We start from the raw sequence: 21,448 nt of genomic DNA on the forward strand, positions 1-21,448 counted from the left end.
CTTCAGCGCCAAAGTGAGGCTTGTTCTTATAGGTGGAAGGAGCCCAGAAAGCTATAGGGTGAACCCAGGATGTTGTGGCGGGGTGGGGAGGGGGAGCTCATAGAGCTTGTGATGGGGGAAGGATAAACCAGTTTCCTTTTGTATCCCAACAAGCCCATTAGCCTGGTTATGCTGCCAAAGATTCTGCGCTCACGCTAACCTAGCGCTAACTAGTTACCCTTCTCCTTGGCCCTGAATCTGACTTGAACATCTTTTTACTGGTCCTTGAGTATGAGTCATCCAACCTCCCTTGGTGTCATCTGTAAAATGAGGGCGATGGTACCCTCTCCTGGAGTCAGGAGGGCTGCAGTAGTGAGGAGGTGCCCCTGAGAGGTGCCCAGCACACACTGGGTTCCCTCCTCTTTCTTTACCAGGCAATGCATGTGTTAACGTGGCTCAAGGTGGGAAATGAGAAAACTCATGGTTTTGCATGAGTGATGCCCGGGACTCAGGCTCTCCAGCCTTTCCTGGAGTAGCCCCATCAACGGCTGCTGCGCTGTGCTCTTGAGTCTGTGTCTGGGTGGCGATCCTGGCCCTTTCTGCTGTGTCTTCAGTGAAGTTCTATGCCCGTGCTGAAAAAGGCAAAGGTTGCTGGCTCAGCTCCTTCCTTCCGGGGATAATGACCTCACCATGTTTGGACAATTAACATGTCACTTTCTAATTGATGTATATTGATTCATTATTTATTCTACCATGATGATTGTGTGGCCAGAGATTACCTCTGATGCTGGTTCTTCTCTTGCTCTGTACATACTACTTCTCAGCTGGAGCTTGAGGACAATGGGCTCATTGATTCCACCCAAGTTATTGGGAAGGGTGGACTGCCGACTCTGGCGCACTGGATGCCAGCCTGGAAGTTTGTGAGTCCCAGGCTGAGTGCGGTGGGAGGAACGTGCCTCCAGTTTCCTTGCTATTTATTGCTCTGCATTAAAAGCTGTCTCTTTACTTCTCTACCTAGAACCCTTCCGCTCTCTTTGGGAACTCTCTCCTTGCCTACTCTGCTCTACTGCTCGCTTCTGTCCCTGTTTGCTTGTTTGGTTTCAGAAGAAGATGATTGCCCCACGTAGGTGAGACTCTGCGACGGAGAAACAGTGGAGGTCCTCAGGGTAGCAACAGCACAGGGAGGTAGTGATGTCCGGCTGACCTGGGACCAGCCCCTCCCCAGGCTGATGTGGGAGGAGAGTGAAGCTGTGCCGTGGCCCTTCCTTAGCCGAACTCCGTCCTGTGATGTGCAGGTGACAGTGAGCCTCTGGGCGGTATTGGAAGGCCCATTATGGAGGTTCCTTGGTATTTCTTGGCCACTGTCAGAGATGAAACCTCAGCTTTTGGGATGCGTCTGGTCAGCAGTCCCTAACTAGAGACTCTGGTGGCCAGATGGCAACAAGGCACTGACATATCAGGTGTGTCATCTCCTCTCCCTCTGCTCAGAGGGCTGGAGAAAACCAGCTCCCCGGTGTTTCAGCAGCTGTGATTCGGCCAGAGGGGCGTTGGCCCTGGCTCAGAGGGAGTCCTCTGGGAGCCAAAAGGCCTGAATGATGGCATTGTTGCATTTGAGTACCTCTGAGGAGCTGTCTGAAAGAAAAGCAGAGATAAAGTTGAAATGTTAAATGTTTCCAACGAAAGCTATCAAGGGAGAATTTCCTGACTCAGCACTTGTCGACTTTTTTTTTTTTTTGAGGCTTTTTCACAGACAACATAAGGTTGCTCTTTTTTGTGTGTGATTTTTTTGTTGTTGTTTAGGGGTTTTTTTAAGCTCATTGGTTTTCATCGATGAGATGGGTTGTACAATCCGGGGGCCGAAGCGTTGCCAGGAAAAGCCGGCAACCAGTCAGGGACCACTCGTTCTTGGTGCCAGAGAGAGCCTGAGCCTGGCCTTTGCTGCCCTGGTGGCTGCTGACGTGGGCCCCGTCCCCATCGGAACACACAGAGCTGTTCTCTAGGTAGCTCGAGTCTCAGGCCCCAGGGACTCAGGTCCCTCCTGGAGTATGTGGAGCTCCAGCTTATTAATCACATGCCATGTGGCCCTTAACTTGTGTTATGGGCTGAATTGAGTCCCCCCCGCAAATTCATACATTGACGTCCTAACCCCCAGGATCTCAGAATGGGACTTTATTTGGAGACAGGGTCTTTAGAGAGGTGATCAAGTTAAAGGGGGTGGTGAAGGTGGGCCCTAATCCAATATGGAGTTCTTAGAAAAGAGGGAAATTTGGAAACAGACCCACCACACAGAGAGGATGCCATGAAGGAGGTAAGGGCCGAGATTGGGCTGGTGCTTCTACACGCCAAGGAATGTGAAAGAATGCCAGCAGACCACGGAAGCTGGGGGAGAGGCCTGGAGTGGATTCCTGGTCTTGAACTTCTAGCCTCTAGAACTGAGAGACACAAATTTCTGTTGTCGAAGCCACCCAGTCGATGACCTTTTGTTATGGCAGTCCTAGCAAATGACTACAACTTGGGATTCTCTATTTTTCTTGTCTTCCTGTTATGGTTTCTCCCTCCCCAACCTTCTGGTGTGTCTCCTTAGATTAGACCAGGCTCCAGAGCCAGTCTGTGTTCCACTCAAAAGCTCTGCCATCCATTTCCTCGTTGTGTGTCCCTCAGCTCTCTGTGCCTCTGCTCCCTCATCTATAGAATGGGAATAATAACGTAATACTGACCTCGCAGAATAACTGGAAGAATTGGCGTGAAGCCTGCCCTGACCATGAGGAGTGTGCAGTCACCACACACTGTTGCAGTCTGCAGCCTTCCCCTCCGGGACCGTCTGCTCCAGGGACACCCTGTGGTGCTGGCACTGATGTAACGGCTGCAAGTTATGAGAAGACCTTGTTTCCGTTCAGCCTCACCACTCCTGGGACTTTATTATCTAATTGAGACATAAAACACTTGCAGGGACTGTTTACAGAGCGAGGGCTTGTGTAATTACAGGATCACAGGATCACTGTGCAGGTTCCATCAAGCAGGTCTGGACCCGGCAGCACACGAGACCCCACTGCGGGGGTGAAGGTGGGGGGGACGGATTTGAAAATAGACCACTGCCTGGCCCTTTTCCCCAGACCAGTTGCACAGAATTTCTGAACCCTGAGTGAAGTGATGAACCCATCTGTGCTTTAATTTCCTCATCTGCAAAATTATGGTGATCCTTGTGGCCCCTTCAAAGGGTTGTGGTGAGAACTGATGCGTGTAAGTGCTTGAAACAGTGCCCACCGCATACAAACACTCAAGAAGTGTGAGCCCTTGTTGGTAACTAAATATTCAAACATTATACCCAGTAGACTCTGTTCCAGCCTTACACATGTTTGTTGATTTCCATTTGCTTGAAAAACTCTGAGAATGACTGTCTCCAATGGCCCTCTCCTGTAAGGGCTGTGGCAGTTCCACAATCCTGGTTGGTGAGGAGGATTGTCTGGCTAGGGGACTGTGTCCACGGAGCAGAAGCAGGAGGAGAAGGAGGACATCTTCTGGCTTGCCATTTGAGGCCCGCCATGCTTTAGCAGATGTCAAGCAGCACACAATATTGAATCTTGATTTTAGGTCTGGCTCCTCATTGTTTTCTTTTGTCTCCTTCCTTTTCCTCACTTCCTGTGCTTCCCTTTCTCTCTCCTGGTTCTCAAGCAATGTTTAGAGTCTAAGACAAAGACCTGGGCTCAGGGGCTGGCCCTGCCACTTGCCAGCTGTGCAACTGCGGGTGAGGTTCTCCACGTCTTTCAGCTTCTGTTTCTTCATCCTTATAGATCAGAAAAGAAAAGTCTCTTTTTTAAGTGCCTCTGTTTTGATATTTAAACGGAAGGCTGAGAAGCACTTTTGCCACGGTGGAGCGTGATCAGTAAATGTCATTCATGATCACTTAGGTGGCCTGCCTCTAGGGGTGACGTTCGCGGCCAAAGAGTGCTCTTGGTGGCTGGGTCTCAGAGCCCATCTTGGGGTGAGGCGGTGTCAGCCCTGCTAAGGTGGCAAGGATAGGACGGCCCTGATGAGCGTGGCCTTCATAAGACTCTAGCTGAGGTATCATTTCTTGCTCAAGAACCTCAGGGCTCCAGCCAGCACCACCTGCACCCTCAGGCTTTGAAAAAACACAGCAACAATAGCTGTGGGGGCCACGCGATACTCTCTTATCTTCCACCGTTGATCTGTGCCAGCACAATCAATTCTTCCACTGTCTTGTTTGGTAACTTGGAAACTGTGCTGAGCATCTGTGATAACCATTTTGGCTGGAACCAACATCCTTTTGGAGGTGAGGAGGGAAAAAAGGAAAGTGATGTGACATGGACAAGGGACAGGCGAGTCTAAATTTTGGCAGAAGTGGATTGAGTTTTTGAAAGCAGGCAACTAGAAAGAGAATATTGTTCCAGCTCCTTCTTTTTTCTTTGTTCTCTGGGCCCACGTTTCCAAGAGCTTTAATTTTCAAAACTGCAACAAGAAAGTGTATTAATCTTAAATGTCTCCCATTAATCACCAAGTCCAGTCCAGGGGTGAGACAAAGACGACCCACTTGCACAGTTGATTTCCTGGTAATGGAGGGTCAAGGCCTGCCCTTACATTTCCCCTCTGGTCTAGCTATTGGAGAAAGCTTCCCCTTAGGAAGTCCCCATCCTGGAACAATTTTGCAAGGGAAAATTGCAGACAGGAATAGCCCCTGACATGACAATATTTCTCCTAGGGAAACAGGTGAGCAGAATAGCATCGTGATTGTAAATTCTGGCCTTACCTCTGAGAATGGTAGGATTAAATTAGAGAACTAAATAAAGTAGGCAATTCAATGTGTGACGTATTAAGAAGTCTGCAATAAATAGTCAGTATTTGCTCTACCCCTTCTAGGGGAGGCACTATGCTGAGCATATAACGTTTACCGTCATTTGATCTTCATCATATTTTATGTGTCAGGTACCATCATTCTCCCCTGGTTTACATATAGGGCAACCAAGAGACTAAGTAACTTGCCCAAGTCACACAGCTAGTAAAGATGGAACCAGGATTTTCCCCCATGTTGTTACAGTATATTATTGTGGAATTATGCACCTTCTACCCCAGTGACCACTGGGGTCCTTGCAAGCATATTAGTAGTGACTGAGCCATAAGGCAATGAGTGCCCTGCTTTTGCTGATCAACCCCTGAGTTCTTCTCTAGAAACTGAGAATTCTACAGCTTTAGTAGGTAAGAGTACAGGGGTTGCTTTAGCACGCCCAGGCAGCATTCCAGGGGTTAAGATGCGCTTTAAAAGATTTTAAAGGGATGCCCTTTTCTGGCCCTGGCAAATTTCATCTCATAAATGTCAGTTAAGCTGCTCGGTTGCCCAGCAGGCGGTCTGTCCCAGATTCCTCATCAGTGCTGCGTCATGAGGGATGCGAAGGATGTGGTGTGGGCTCCACAGAGGGGCCAGTCCAGATGTGCAGCCTTAGGGGCTGGGGGAGGGCTTCCAGAACCTGAGAGTAGTGCTGAGGAGCGGCTTCAGACTCTGCGAATACTCTGAGCAGTGAATAGGTGAGTTCTTTTTCATATGGTGGAAGAGAGCCCTACCCTCTAAAGAAGTTTGCAGAGCTGCGAGTCTAACAGTTTCTATACAATGCCTGTGTCCCACAGGCAGAATCTAGAAAAACCCCATGGGATCAGAATGGCCCAATTTGGAGACTCCTAAGCCAATCTTTGGTCACCCTACAAGCCATTCTGTCTTCACGCGGTTGCGTGTGGGTAGGGCTGAGCAGAGAGCGTGTTCAGAAACACCTTAATGATGTCAGGACACTTTTCATTGCTCATTTATCACTTAACAGCTCAGATTTGTAATGTGCTACCCATGGTCTCCCTTTAGCACAGACAATGCAGTCTTTCAACAGTGTGCGGCTCAGTGGGAAGAACTCTGCTGAAAGCAGAGTGGTGGTGCCTGCAGCCTGCCCCTTTGGGGAGGAGGGGTGTGTGGGGGCAGGTGGGGACCAGATGCCTGGCTGCAGCCGGGCTGGGGGATGAGCACATGGAACAGCCACTTCTGGATCCACTTACTCATTTCTCTGTGCTGAAAGGTGTCATATAAATGCTAAATAGAACAGAGAGAGCTGGGGCCCATTTATTTGCATTTCGTCTAATGTGAGCAGATGCAGATAGAAAAGCAGCTTAGCCACGGCCGTTCACCTGCCCCACCAGCCCTAAGGTCTTCGGTCCGTTTCAATGTAGCCCATGTCAGTTCCGCTCCAGGGCTGCAGCAGACGTGGTGGGGGCACAGAGGGGCACACGCCTCTGTCCTCAGTGGGTTTACATAACTTACTGGGGAGACAAGTTTAACCACAGGAACCAACCGGGGACAATACATCCCAGCATATGGTGAAGTGGTAAGTCGTGGAGGCAGATGACGTGCTGGAGGAGACCACGGAAGAGAGAGCACCGTGCATGCTGGCTGGGCAGCAGGCCTTCTCGGGGCGCGGGGGCTGGACTTGCCCTAGGAAGGCGGCCAGGGAGTCGCTGGGCAGAGATGGGGAGAGGAGACAATCTCAGCCCTTGGCAGGACCTTCATATCTCTGCTCTCCTGCCAACACGCCTCCCTCGGCCTCCTCCCTTTGGAAGGTTGGGTCCTCCTCATCTTTTAGGGCTTGGCTTACATGTCACGTTTCCAAGAGGTCTTCCCTGGCTGGTGTGTCTAACAGCAGCGCTCTCCACGGCACCGTCCTCTATCACTGTGTTCTATTTCTTCCTCCCTCCACTGAACACAGTGAGTAATTAGTATTTGCTCGTTGCTGTCTCCCCATTGGATCATACCCATCTCACAGGCAGGGACCCTGGACATCTGTTTCATTCAGTGTTGTCATCACACACAAGCACATCTCTTGGGCTGACAGGGTGCTCAGTAAATACTTGTTGAATGAATGAGTGACATTTTGAGGAGAGCTTCATTTAGCAAATATATTTGTTGGAATCCAATTGAATCCAAGCTCTTGTTCTATATTCCAGGAAGAAAATCCATAGATGCCGTAGTGCTGGCCCGGAGCTGGGTGTCTTTCGGGACAAAGAGTTCTCATTACGACACACAACAACAACAAAGCAAGAACAACAGAGCAGTGGATGTAACCATGCCAGGCAAGCCTGCATGTTAAGAAACAGAATAAAAAGAAATAAAAATTTATGAACAGTCGCACAGGGCCCTGCATATGTGACTTGCTATTAGGCATAATAAGGTGCACGGCATTTTAGTCTTGGGCCCTGTCCGAGGTGGTTTGTTACTGGATGAAGTGGGAGGACCTTGTGAAAACACAGGTTTGCCTAAAACATGGTCCCAGACCTGGACCCAGAGAGCAATGTTACAGGGATGTTCCAATATGGTTGTAAGAAGGGGGTAGAGTTCTCATTTCATTCTCTGTTCCAATTCTTGCTTTGAACAAATGGGTAGCCTGAATTAGTCTCCTTTTTAAAAACAATTGTTTTGTTTGGTGAAGATGAGAACAGCCACATCAGCTCTAACGGAGGAAGGACAATTTCTAAAGGTGAATATCCTTGGCTATGCAGTTGATTGCAGTCTTATTCAAATTTAACCTGAGCCACCTATCATTTTAATTATAGAAATTAGAGGCCTCAAATCAGAAACACCCTCAAATTTCCTTGAATGGTTAAAAAGGATCTCTCTTTCACTTCTGTAAAATTTCATTTGGGAAAGGACGGGGAAGTGGGGGGAGTTATGACCAGAAAGCATGGAGACCGTGAATTCCTAATGTTGGCTCTGCACAGTTAGTGCCTTGCCACTTCTTATGCAACCTCACCAGCAGAACCAGAAAGGTAGCATGTCTGTAGAAATTGCTCCTCCCCACTCCTCCACCCCCACCTCCCACCGGCCTGGGAAAGTCAAATTGTCCGCGGAAAAATACATTTTAATATTGAAAACAATCTTCTGATTGGACTGTGGCAAATTCTCGAAGCTGCCATGTAGGAATCTTTTACAGGAGCTTTAAAATTCTATAGATCAGGTGCTTTATGATTTATAGAAAATAAAAAATAAAGCTGGTGGCTTGAGTTAAAAAACATTTAGTCAGGCCTGCCTATGATCTCCTTAACATTAACTAAGAATACGGCTCGCGTTCCACCATTATCCTTGGGTTGTGGTGACCGTCAGAAGCTGGGCTCCATGAGAGACCGCTTCCTGGACTGGTCCTCCCCGCCCCACTAGCCTGTCTGTCCCCGCCCCCTTGCCGAGTCCTGTTTCTCAGGCGGAGAAGAGATCCCGCTACAGCCTAACTCAGGACTGCTGTGACGGACCTACTCCTTTCCTACCCTTCTTTGCTTCAGGATGTCGTGTGCAGTCATCGGTCCATCCTCACATTCTCTGCCCACAGTCTGTGTAGCTGTGCTGGAAGGGAACTTTTCCTGAGCCAGACTCTAGACCGTAAATATATGCAGACGGCTGAACCCTGTAAAGTGTTGTAAACTACAGGTCACGATGTCGTTTGGATACAGCCATTTACAAAAAGCAATGTAATTTTCAAATTCTCTCTGTTCTCCAAGCTCTGGAACTGAATCTTTCCCGAATCTTCTTTATATTGTGTAATCAAAAACTGGGATATTTGATCACCCTAAATTAATAAGAAAAATGATTCTGGAAGATGTGCTGTCATTGAGATTTGCTCGGAAGATGTCAGAGAGTGGGTGTCAGCATGGGGAATCTCTGCGGATGCAGTGACTCGTTCCTTCTGACTGCCTTAAGACTTTCTTCTTCCTGTTACTGAGAGGAATGCATCCCAGACGCCTAGATCCCTCAGCATGTGAGTGGAATCACCAGCATGGAAACCAAAGGGACCGTCTGCCTTCTGGCCTGCCCTTCTGAAGAACTACAGGGCATTTACCAAACTGCTAGGCTCGTGTTTAGCATCAGGGCAATCGGAATTATGGGTAGATATAGGTCATTGGGTCAGGCATGCATTATCTTTAAGTCAGACAATTAAACTGAAAGAAAGCTGAGAATAGAAAATAGATCAGTGAAATAGCATGGAAGAAGGGGAAACAGACCAGTGCATAATGGAACTGCTGGAAAAGCTAGAAGTGGTACTAAAAATCAGTGGGGAAAAGATAACTTACTAACTTAATGGTGTTGGAATGATTTCCAAGTAGAAAAAAATGCAACTGGATTTCTTCCTCATACCACACACACACATAAACATAAAAAAAAAAAAATTATAAAACAATTAGAAGAAAACAGAATTTCTTCGCTACCTCAAGAGTCATAATTCTTTCCTTTAAGTAGCAAAAAGTGCATCCTATAAAGGACAAGATTTATAGATTTGACAATATTGAAGTAAAAACTTCTATGTGACTGAATATAGCAGAGGTGGGGCCAGCATAAGGTGCTGGGGAGAATTTGCATCAGATGTAACAGGCAAAGGATTAACGTCCAAGCTGTATGAATAAAAAGAAAATACATAAAAGAAAAAAGAAGCTACTTTCGGGGCCCTGCCGGTGGCGCAGCGGTTATGTTTACACGTTCCGATTCTCAGCAGCCCGGGGATCGCCAGTTCGGATCCTGGGTGCGGACATGGCACCGCTTGGCAAAAGCCATGCTGTGGTAGGCGTCCCATGTATAAAGTAGAGGAAGATGGGCACGGATGTTAGCTCAGGGCCAGTCTTCCTCAGCAAAAAGAGGAGGATTGGCAGTAGTTAGCTCAGGGCTAATCTTCCTAAAAAAAAAAATAAGAAGCTACTTTTGAAACGTGCAAAGAATGGAGAAAGACAATTCAAACAAGGGTGAACCTAAATTGCCAATAAGCAAAGAAACCAAAAAAAACCCTCTTCACTTTACTAGTAATCAGCAAAATGCAAATAAAGACAAGGAGATACAATGTTACACCCAACACTGGCAAGATTAAATTAAGTTTGGTGATATAACATATGGGTGAGGGACAGGAGTTTCCATTCAGCTATTAGTATAGTGCATTAGTTCATTAGCATAGCCAACTTTCCAAAGCAATTAGCAGTTTCTAGTAGAACGTTTTTAATGGGTATAATCTATGACTCAGCATCACTACTTCTAGATTCCTTGTTTGTAGAGGTGAAGAATTGGAAACAACCCAAGAGTCCAATCAATACAGAACAAAAGCGACTTTCAAAATATTAAGCCACAAAGCAGAGAGCAGGCGCAGAACAATCAGAACAGCTGCTGCACATCGTCCAGCAGAGAGTCCTACGGGGTCGGGGCGGAGCGCTGGGGCGCTATTTTCACGGCAGCTACGGCTGTACCGGGCAGGATGCTGAGCGTTAGGTCCGGGTGAGGAAGAGTAGGAGTCAGGGGCAGGGGTTCTGCATTCGGCTTCTCTGGGGTTGACTTCTGGCTCTGTTGCTTATCAGCTGTGACATGTTGGACAAATTCCTACTTCTCTCTCGCTTTAGTTTCCTCATTCTGGACTCAGGTTATAACAATCCCTTCCTGGTAGATCTGTTGTGAAGATTAAGGGAGCTAATACATGGAAAGCTCTTAGAATACTTCCTGATGTGTGTATTGAGAAAGCACTCAGTGTACGCTGTAGGAAAATGGAAATGAACCAATAAAATATACTGTATGTTTACATGCTAGAATATCACACAGCAGTTAAAATGAATGAACCATGTGCATTAACCTGGGTACAGTTCAAAACACTTGTTGAGTGGAAAAAACCTGCAAAAATAACTTATATATGGATGCATAGGAGAGATGAAAATAGAGAAATACAGACCAGGAGGGTACCCCCCCCCAAACTAATGACATCGATTACATTTAGGGAGCAAGGGGGATGTGATGGGGAGGGTTACAAAGCAGATTTCAACTTTCTCAGTAGTGTTCTTTTTAATCTAAAAGAAAAGAAATTGGAAGCAAAATGACAAAATTATCAGCATTTGATAATTCTGAGTCATGGCTAGACATTTGTAATATTCTCTGGACCTTTCTGTATGTTTAATTTCCTTTAAAAAATACGGAAATAAAGCCCAATGTGTGGCCATATGTCAGGAAGTCACTAGTCCAGTTGTGCCTCTCGTTAGCGTGTGGCTTTGAACCAATCAAAGCTTTCGAGATCTCAGTTTCCTCCTCTGCAAAATCTAGTGAAGAGCACTATTTATTGCAAGGAGGGTGTTTGGGGAATTAAATGATCTTTGGGGGAAATTGTATAAAAGCTAAACTTCTATTCAAATGTTAGTTAAAATTGGGTTGTTGGGTTGATAATCCCTGAGACTTGTCTTGTTTTAGTGGGACGGGCTTGTGGAGCGTTCTGAGGAAGGAGCGGGGTGATGGGTATGAAGGCCTTGCTCAGGACTGGCACTCAGCTTGTGGCAGAGATACGGGACCTGCTCAGTCCTGAGTCTCCTCGTCCTCACAAGCGGAGCTCTGCTTTTATTCCAGGTGGTGATGTGCCTAGAAAAAGAGAGACATTTCCTCGTCTCCTGGAAGTAGGAGCAGTTGGTTGGTTTTCTAGAAATCTTCACAAAGGCTGCCTCAGCTGGGAGAGGTGCCTTTTTGCCCTTCCTCTACCTCTTTTTTCTCTCTCGGAAAGCAAAGACGATGGCTGGCATTCCTACAGCCATCTTGGACCATGAGGTGACCTTGAAGATAAGATATAAGCTTTGCGCTAAACACGTTGGAGAAGAAAGATGAAAAGCATCTGGTCCCTGATGCCTGTGGAGCTGCCTTTACTGCCTCGGGCTGCCCACTTCAGGCTTCTTTTATGGGAGGGAAAATAAACTTGTAAGTTACTCAGTCGCTTATTTGGGCTACTGTTACATGCAGCTGAACCGAACCCTAACTGATACATTTTTGTTATTCTGAAGATGCTTTGAATAGGTAAACTAGAAAAGAGAACCCCGGTCGCCGCCGCCTGCCCCGCCGCCTGCCCCTCTGCCTGCTCTGGGAGGAGAGACTCAGCTGTTCTGCCTCTTCCTCAGCCGCCTCCTCGTTGCTGCGTTTTCCTGCATTTAATGATTGTAAAAGATAAAGAAACAGAATTTGAATGACCTCATTTCTGTCATGGTATGTGAACATTTCGAGTGTTTCTTTGGGTTTAAAATTTGTAACGGTGAAACACTGTAAACCTGTGGGGTACAGTATTTTTATTAAGTGCAAATTTAGTTCATACGTGAAATATTTTACTGAATGTGAACAATATCTTTAAAATTGAAGTGTACTCTTTTTTAAAGTTATAATTATTTGTTTAATAGTTTTCTGACTTGAACTTTTTGTCGATATTTTGATTTTATTAAAGTTTACTCCACTCTTTTCCCCTCTGGTAATCACTAATCTGGTCTTATACGTGTGTTTGTTTATCTTCCACATAAGAGTGAAATCATACGGTGTTTGTCTTTCTCTGTTTGACTCATTTTGCTTGGTATAATACCCTCAAGGTCCATCCGTGTTGTCACAAACGGTATGATTTTATCTTGTTTTATGGCTGAGTAGTATTCCATTGTGTATATACACCACATCTTCTTTATCCATTCATCCCTTGATGGGCACCTAGGTTGCTTCCAAGTCTTGGTATTCTGAATAATGCTGTGATGAACGCAGGGAAGCATATATCTTTTCGAACTAGTGTTTTCGTGTTCGTTGGATAAATACCCAGAAGTGGAATAGCTGGATCATATGGTAATTCTATTTTTAAGTTTTTGGGAAATTTCCATACTGTTTTCCATAGCAGCTGCAGCTTTTTCCTTTTATGTACATAAAATAAAGTTTCTCTTTTACTGGCAAGATTATATATAAAGTATAATAAAGGAAAATTTTCACTTCCTGTGAAATTTTCACTGCCTTTTCTGGCCATGTTATTTTTTACTTTCTTTCAAGATTTTGATGAAATAATTTTGTTGAATAGAGGAGATGATATTAAAAATTATCTGCTCAGGGGCTGGCCCTGTGGCCGAGTGGTTAAGTTCGTGTGCTCCGCTGCAGGCGGCCCAGTGTTTTATTGGTTCGAATCCTGGGCGCGGACATGGCACCGCTCATCAAACCACACTGAGGCGGCATCCCACATGCCACAACTAGAAGGACCCACAAAGAAGAATATACAACTGTGTATCGGGGGGCTTCGGGGAGAAAAAGGAAAAAAAAATTAAATTAAAAAAAATTGTCTGCTCTGGGTGTTAAATACGCGAGAGAGGCCACTGACCATAGGTCTCTCTATCCTGAGCACGGAATGCCCAAGTGGCGTGTGGGGGCCAAAAGCGCAGGGCTTCCCAGTTGATTGAAGAGAAAATTTTTTCTCCATTCACAGTTCTGTGGACTCTAATCTTAAGGAAAATAGCAGCAGCAGTAGTCAAAACCAACAGCTTCTGCAGGCATCAGGTGGATATTCCCATGATATTCCCAAACAGCCAGGACTGAGACTTCCTTCAGTCTAGGTCAGACAATCCAACAGTCGCACCTTAAAGTCCACCCACTTGCTGATCTGTGCAGGAAGGAGCAGCCACTTGTGTCCCTTTCTCTGTGAAGGTCATTGATTTCTCACTCTTGTCCTGTGCAGGGCTTTTCTTCCAACGTCCTTTGACACTGAATTAACTTTAATTCTAGCTGGGGAGGAAACTCTGGGTTGGAATGGACGACCTTGCCATAGGTCGATGAGACCGCCTGGGAGTTAATTGCGCTGTAACTCTTTCGCTGCTTGAAGCTCATTAACTTTCCTCCTCCTCAGCCCCTTCCCTTTAAAGCTGTTTAGTTATTTCCAGCTGAAGCTGCTCATCGCCTGGGAGGGTCCTCTAGGGCCCAACTGGTCGTCAAACAATAACGGAGCTATTTCTGCTCCTGCTGTGAATGCTCTCCTTTGCCAGAGCTGTTTCTTTGGACGGCAAAAGCCCGGATTTGCATACAGTCAGGGCAGTGCCCTCCGTCCAGAGGGACTGGGCCAGGCCAGTGCAATGAGTCACTGGCGGACAGCAGCTAGCCTGCCTCCCACGTACCATTGACAAAGGTGAACACAAATTCACATCAAAACTGGCTCCTTTTTAAAAGCCATGTTTACAGCCCAGCAGTATTTAGGGCGGGTGAGCACAAGGCTATTGGTGGCAAGTATGCAATTCATCACAGTCATTAAGTGGATTTAAGTACAGCACAAATCTGGAGAGGCACAAAGAGCTCCACTTTGACATCCTAACCTAAAAAAATGAGTGGAGGTAGGGAAAGTTCCTGTCCACTGTCTCCCTGTCTCTCTTTCAGTCTGTCTCGGCTTCCAGCATCTCTCACCATCTCTATTTTTCTATGTGTTCTGTGTCTCTCTGACTCTCTCTTTCTGTGTATATTCCTGTCTCTCTTTGTTTTTCCAGCAGATTCCTTTCTCTTTTTACAAAATCCTCTTTCCTCAGTTTAATGTTATACCATCTAATAACTTAGGTAGATTCTTCCAGAAATTAAAACAAAACAAAGCAAAACTTTACCCCACTGCTCCTGCTTTCCACACTCCTCCCTTCATTTTAGGCATCCTGCCAGCTCTGGCCAGAGTAATGCGCTTGGCTGTGCAGTTAGATTCGTCATCAGGATTTCAGAGTGGCCCTGGCACTGCCTCACATCTCTCCTGCCACCTGCCTTGGTTCAGGTTCTTTGGCAAGCCACTCAGCCAATTAGATACCGACTGTCGCCCCCCCGCCCCCCCTCCCCCCCGCCCACAGCCCAAGAACTTGAGCTTCTCCATAAAACGCTGATCTCTCATGCTTACAAAAGAAGCGGCCCAAAGCATCTTGAGCTCTGAGCGTGTAATTCCTACCTGTACCCTGGAGCGTATCGCAGACCCTAGAGCCGAGTTGCAGTTGCGGGGTGCCAGGAGATACCAGACTCATTTCACACAGCCTCAGGGAGCAGCTGCCTACAAAGGACCCCGGCAGCTGCTGGACGCATGGAGCAGCCGTGGACCCACTTTAGGATGGGAATGAAGAAGGGGCCCATGTCCAACAGCCGTCACGGGGGACTGGAGGAGGCAGGACGTCATTACCTTTGATGCACCTGTCTGCCTCCCAACTTGGAAGAAGTTTATGAATTCCTCCTTATTTAAAAATATAAAAAATGGTATATGGCTATAATGCCAGCCAAGACTGGCTTCCAGAAATAGCTTTAAAATTTGCCTCTGTGGAAGAGATGACCCCAGAAGGGAGAACACAAACACTACGAACCACAATCTGAAGGCTCTGCTCCAGGCAGACAGGACAAAGCAAGAATTTAGGGTCCTCAAAAAAATATAGGATCAACTTATTTTCCGTAAACGTGTTTTTTATGCTACAGTGGTCACGGTACACCAGAGGAAGGATTTTTGTCACCCTTCTACCAACGCAGCAGGTTTACGTAGATGCAGGGGGCCTCCCTGCTAATAAAGGACCATGAGTGGTCCTGCTGTCTGTTAAAAGGGACTTTCCAGTCAACAGGATGATGTTTTTGATGACATTTCTTTTTTTTTTTTTTTTTTTTAAAGATTTTGTTTTTTCCTTTTTCTCCCCAAAGCCCCCGGGTACATAGTTGTGTATTCTTCGTTGTGGGTTCTTCTAGTTGTGGCATGTGGGACGCTGCCTCAGCGTGGTCTGATGAGCAGTGCCATGTCCGCGTCCAGGATTCGAACCAATGAAACACTGGGCCGCCTGCAGCGGAGCGCGTGAACTTAACCACTCGGCCACGGGGCCAGCCCCCTTGTTGACATTTCTTAACCAGGAGTTTCTGTTTGGATAATTTCTGTACTCATTTTTTCCTTTTGTCTCTTTAAAAATAATTAGATACAGAATACATACAGAAAAGTGCATAAAATATAAATGTACACTATGACAAAGAATGAGCACCAAGTCATCACAGTTCACTTCAAGGAATGGAGTGTCAGCAGCACCTCAGAAGCCCTCAGTCACTTTCCCCTACCAACCTCTCTTCTCTCAGATGAGACCAGCCTGTTTAGGTTTTTATCGTGATCATTGCTGTCCTTTTCTTTATAGTTTGACCACCTATGTATTCCTAAACACTATAGTTTAGTTTTACCTGTTCTGGAACTTTATATAAAGAAAATCATAGAATATACATTATTTTTCATCTTTGCCTCTTTCATTCTACACTGTTGATAAGCTTCATTAATGTTAGGCGCATCTCCAGTTTATTTACTTTCCTTGCCATGCAGTATCCCATTGTGTGAACACACACAATTTACCCACTCCCACTGGCGATTTAACCACTGCTATGAACATCTGTGTATGGTTCCTGGTGCACACGTTTCTCTAGGGGTTTTACCTAGATGTGAGTTATGACTTGATGATAATATTTAATCTTGAAGGACCAGGAGGAGTTTATAAGTCATCTATGAGGGGAGGGAAAGGAAAGGATATTCCGGGCGGAGGAAACAGAGTGTAAAAGCACAGAGGTGTGAAGCCACGTGCTCCGTTGGGGGAATCATGGTCCTGTGTTATTGGCATGTGGCCCTTGAGTAACTCTGGCTGCAGTTCCTAGTGTGAACAGGGCAGTGAGTGACACAGGCACATTCGTAGCAGAGGGTGATGGACACATTTGAGTGACTCCCTCCACAGTGCTGGCCGTGGAGTCCCATCACAGTGGGATCGTGTAGTTGGACCTGATCGTTGTGGGACCAAGGTCAATCCTGGGCAGTCTCGTTTGCTGGGGATCATTGCAATTTTAAATGGCAGGTAGGATTTGTCTTGTGATCAGGTCTGATCTGTGGGTAAGTAGGCAACTAGAATATATGTTTAGAGGAATCTGCGGCTGTCTGGTTTCGGCAGGAATGCCTTGATTGATTGATGTGGAGTGTTGCCATGGATTTGCTGACCTTTATCAGGGTGCCTCTCTCTGCTGTAGTTCCAACACTGTGGAGGGGCCCCCAGAATCCAGCTCATGCTGTTTCACACACCGTTTACTTTACCACGTGGACAGTGCTGCTCTGATCGCGGGAGCTGCCGTCGTGACCTGCCTCAGCCGTCTGTGTGTCTGGGATGAACAGCTACCGGGGCAAATGAAATGCAAACTCCCTGGCTTTCCAACGACAGGAAGAAGAGGCACGGAAGGTCAAGGTCTTATTTAAGGACTGATAAAACAATGAGCTCCACGTGCTAGCTTTAGAGCAACCATATTTATTACCGTTAAAAATGAACAACATTTTATATTTTGAGTCTCTCTCTCTCTCTCTCTTAAACCAAAACGATGCCAACTTTCGGTCCCACCAGCTGAACTGGTCCAACGGATTTGTAGCAGGCTGCTGTGACTTGCTACTCGGCAAGTAGCAATTTCCCAAAGCCCTCTGTCTTAGAGCAAGGCTTTCCCCAGGTAGCCTGGGTTATGGGACACATACATACCATATTGAGTGACCAGGAAGAAACAGGTGTACGTGCACAATTGATGTTATCAGCGGATTATTTATGCACCTGTGGAAGACAAAGGTGCGTTTCCTCATTAAACGGCCATGTCGTGTGGGATGGTGCACAGTGAACCTAAAGACCTTTGACTTAATAACTCGAGACAAGAAACCAGGCTCTTCCAGTGCTGAATGAGCACCGCCGAGAGCAGTCCCTGTGTGTCCACGGTGGGAAAAAGACCACGTAGCCTTTTAACGCTGTGACGGAGGCTGTGCGTCCCAGTAGAAACCATTCTTTGCTGTGTAAACTTGGAGGGTTCTTTGTCATTCCTGAATCTATTTCCTCACCTGTGAAGTGAGAAAAATACCTCACAGGGTTGTGAAATGGACCTGTTCACATGAGATCATGTATGTGAAAGTGGTCTTTAAATTATATAGCACTATACAAATATTAGGTATTTTTATTAATTTTTACATCATAAGGTTATTGCAATGTTCAAAAGAGATCATGTTCATGAAATCACTTGGAAAAGTTCTTGGAAAAATCTGCCTGGAAAAGTACAAATGTAAGGTTGGTAGTTGAAGTAATAGTGTCAGGGCTTTTAGTCATGGGCGGCTAGAGACAGCGTGGGCATCTTAAAGGGGGTATAAGGATATTGTGCAAATAAAAGGTTTAGAGTATTTTTGAAACAGGCAGATCATCAGCTCAATAAAAATGGAAGAAGAATCCTGGAATTTTCCAGAACAGAAGCATTAATGTCAATGGAACTGTGAACAGGTTAGAAATCATTACGCAGCCAATGAGCCCATGTGGCATACTCTATTTAACAGGTATTTTCAATTATAAGAAAGAGGGACTGACAGAGGTTACGATGAAGGAAGGGAGACTCCCTGATGGATGCATGTCAGCAGAAATCTGTAGCACGCCTCATGGGAGATCACAGAGCCGGGTCTCACGGAGCCGGAACGGACAGCAGGAGCTGGAGGTTATACAGGATTGAAAGCAGCTCTAGGAATTGGATTATCTTGTTGCCCTAGAGAAGCAGGAGTTTTCTACGTCCATGCCACTACATAACCAAGCAGTGCAGGCTTATTTTAGCTCCCGCCTATCCACGGTTTCTCTTGCCTGTGGCTTCTTTTGCTCTCGGTTTCTGTCGAATGTCGGCTTCTGTTCCCTTCCTACCTTCCAATTCATGTCTCTCTCTCTGTCTCTCTCTCTCTTTCTCTGATTCTCATTTAGACTTCAGGAGAGAGAATCTGAATGGTTCCACTTATCCCCGTTGTCTTTGGGGGATGTGACTTTGGTGTCAGGCCAACTCAGAGACCGGCTGCCCTTAGGTCAGGCTTCTATACCTGGACCTGCTGCCTGCGGTCAGGGAGTTAGGGTCACATGGTATGAACATAGCGATTTATGCTTCAAGAACCCCTTCACCTGGGGCTGTTTGTGGCACCCTCTTGGAGCATGTGGGGCAGGTGTCTGTGGTGGGCAAGTATTCTGCATCTTCGGTACATACGCGAGGGTGCTTGGGTCCGGTTACTAGGTCAGTAGGAACAGTGGCTTATGTAGTGTACTTTCTGTAAAGACAAATTAAACACCCTCCCTAAATACGCAGATGATGATGGTGGTAAAGAAGATGAAGAAGGAGGAAGAGGAAGAGGAGAAGAGAAAGAACAATGTCGGGGTTTTGAAATGTCTTTTTTTCAAGCCCCTATGAAAAGAGACAGAAAATGCATGCTCTAAAGTGCCAGGAATACTGAGCTTTGCCCAGATTGAGCCTTGTTTGGGGTTCTGGTTATTTTACCTAAAGTAGGTTCAAAGTAGCTTCTTGGACGTGGTGAAGAATCTCAGAGTTTTGGAAGAGAAAGAAACCTTGAGGTAACCCCCTCTTCCTTTTGCCTGGTCCCACTCCTCCGTTCATCTTGAAGTGGAAATGACACTCTCCGAGTGGACTGGCTAGAGATGCACAGGAGGCCTCTGCTCCATGACTGCGGAACAGACGAGTGAGTTCAGCGGAGGAGATTTTCCGCCACAGAACTGCTAACTCCCGTCAGCTGGCTTCCATCTTGGGCACTTGTGGAGAGGAAAACGTTATTGGCTTGAAGAGTTACCCTTTCCATCTGGGGCAGCTGGCCTGGAGTTCTTGCCAATCTTCCCTTTATAAAACAGAAATCTGCTTTTTCTGTAAAGGGGTGGTGTATTTTCTAAGATTTATCTTTGGCCCTTGGGTGTTTACGTGCCATCTCTCTGTCCCATTCATGCCTCCGGTTCTCTCAGCCTCTGAGCTGTCACCAAGTGGTGGCAGGAGGAAGCCATGCCGGTTCCTAGGTGTTGTGGAGGCTGTGGCCACCAGCAGCAAGAACATGACAAACAGCAAAGCAAAACGCCCCCGCCGGTGTACTCCACCTCCCAACTTTATCACATGGCAATGGCCGTCCTGGGTGAAATGTTTTATAAGCTGTGTGTTCTGGCAGCGAATACATCAGCAACCAAAAATATTGCCAGCAGATTTTCTTTTAAAACTTTCATGTATTATGGAGGTAGCTGAGATTCTCATGGTTCTAAAATGACAAACATAACCACCAATATGTTAGGCATCTGCTATGTCTCGGCTGTGTGGCCTTGGCAGAGTTACTTCAGCTCTGGGCTTCACTTTCTTCTCATCTGAGAACTGGAATATTGATTTTCTCAGCCCTGGGCCTGGCTTACAGGAAATGCTTAATCGACATTGCCTATGATAATATGAGATACCTTTTTCTTTAGTCATCATAAGAGCTTTATGAGGAAGGAAGGTCAGAGAAGTCAAGTAACTTGCTCAAGTTCTAGAAGGTGGTGAGTGATGGAGTTAGAATGGAGAACTAGTTTTCTGACTTCGAGTAGGTGGTCTTTGCTCCTCCAGGGCTGGTCACCACAATCCCTGTGGTTGGGAGGATGTTCTGGAGAAGGCCCCTATGCTGGAAACTCTCTTCTTGCTTTTCTCTTCTTCCCAAAGAGGGCTGGGCAGGCGAAACCCCAGTGTCACCCTGGCTCTGAGCCTCCTTCCCCAGGATTCGGGAGCCCAGTGCAGGCCCTGGCTCAGGCCCCTTTCCTATCAGGCATCTCGTGGGCTGTGTCAATGCCGCGACTCCTCTGCCCGACAGCTGGCAGGACCCAGACTCTGGAGGTTCGAGGAGAGCTGTGCGCCTCCTCCACGCCTGCCTGTGGTTTGGGCTCTTCGCCACTCCCTACAGGCCCTCAAGCACTTCTTGCCACAGAATCCAGGCTCCTTACCTTGGCAAGTCAACATAATGCTCCCCAAGTTTCGCTTTCTTCAAGTTAGGGTGGCTAATGTGCATGGAATTACTCAATAAGATTTATTGAGCACCCCACATAAAACTTGATGGGTTTTATTTCTTAGGTGATGAAAAAGGAGGCCCTTCCCAGTGAAAGGCCACACTGTTGGCCACCCCTTCTGAACCAGTCTTGTTGACTAAAGTTCTGAAAACTCCAAGGAATGGCGTGGGCAGGATTTTACTGGCATCTGTAATGGGCAGATTGGCGGCTCCTCGTTTTCTTCTTTGTTGACAGATGTGGCAGTGCAGCCCGTGCTAAGGTGCCTGCCAGAGTCTAATGCGACTACCTTTTGTGCCCCAGGAGAGAGAAACGAAAACGTGCGGGAAAGGAAATTAGAATTCAGTGAAACCAGAAGAGTCTTTGGAAAGGGGCTGTCGTGTAGGTCACGAGGAGAGTGTGTCCTCTCAGGAGTCATGCATAATAGAGGCTTCAAGAAGAGGAAAGGGGTGGGGAAGCGTCTGTGTGCCCAGCAATCCACCCGAATGCATCCATGGCCACATGCAAACTCCTAAGACAAATAGGTCTCCTCAGACGTGGCCTCCAGCTTCTTATGCAATCACCGACTTTGTTGGCTTGCTTGTCTTATTCAAGAAAAGATTCTGTTTCCACTATCCTTCCACAGACCCTTGCTAAACAATCAGATGGGAAAAGTTGACGGCCTGACCTGACTGCCAAGCAGCCTGGGAGCGGTCCAGACAGTGTAGGATTTGGAGCAGAAGAATTATTATTATTCTTTTTTTCCCCCCACAAAGAAGTAAAGGCCTCGGCCCTCGACCTTGGCCTTCGACCTTGGCCTTCCCTGATGCTTTCTTTTCTTCCGTGACACCCAGGCTTG

At 46.7% G+C, this 21,448-nt stretch overlaps 1 long non-coding RNA gene across 1 annotated transcript in view; it reads left to right on the top strand.

Annotated features, from left to right (window-relative positions):
• LOC139075372 (uncharacterized) overlaps positions 1-21,448 on the top strand; it is a 111,581-nt gene that overhangs the window by 20,194 nt on the left and 69,939 nt on the right. The window contains exons 2-3 of the long non-coding RNA XR_011525747.1: positions 6,973-7,098; positions 11,800-11,998. This is a non-coding gene — a long non-coding RNA (uncharacterized lncRNA). The remainder of the gene's footprint in view (positions 1-6,972; positions 7,099-11,799; positions 11,999-21,448) is intronic.

This window comes from Equus przewalskii, chromosome 13 (genome assembly GCF_037783145.1).
Source record: "Equus przewalskii isolate Varuska chromosome 13, EquPr2, whole genome shotgun sequence".
Classification (NCBI taxonomy): Eukaryota; Metazoa; Chordata; class Mammalia; order Perissodactyla; family Equidae; genus Equus; species Equus przewalskii.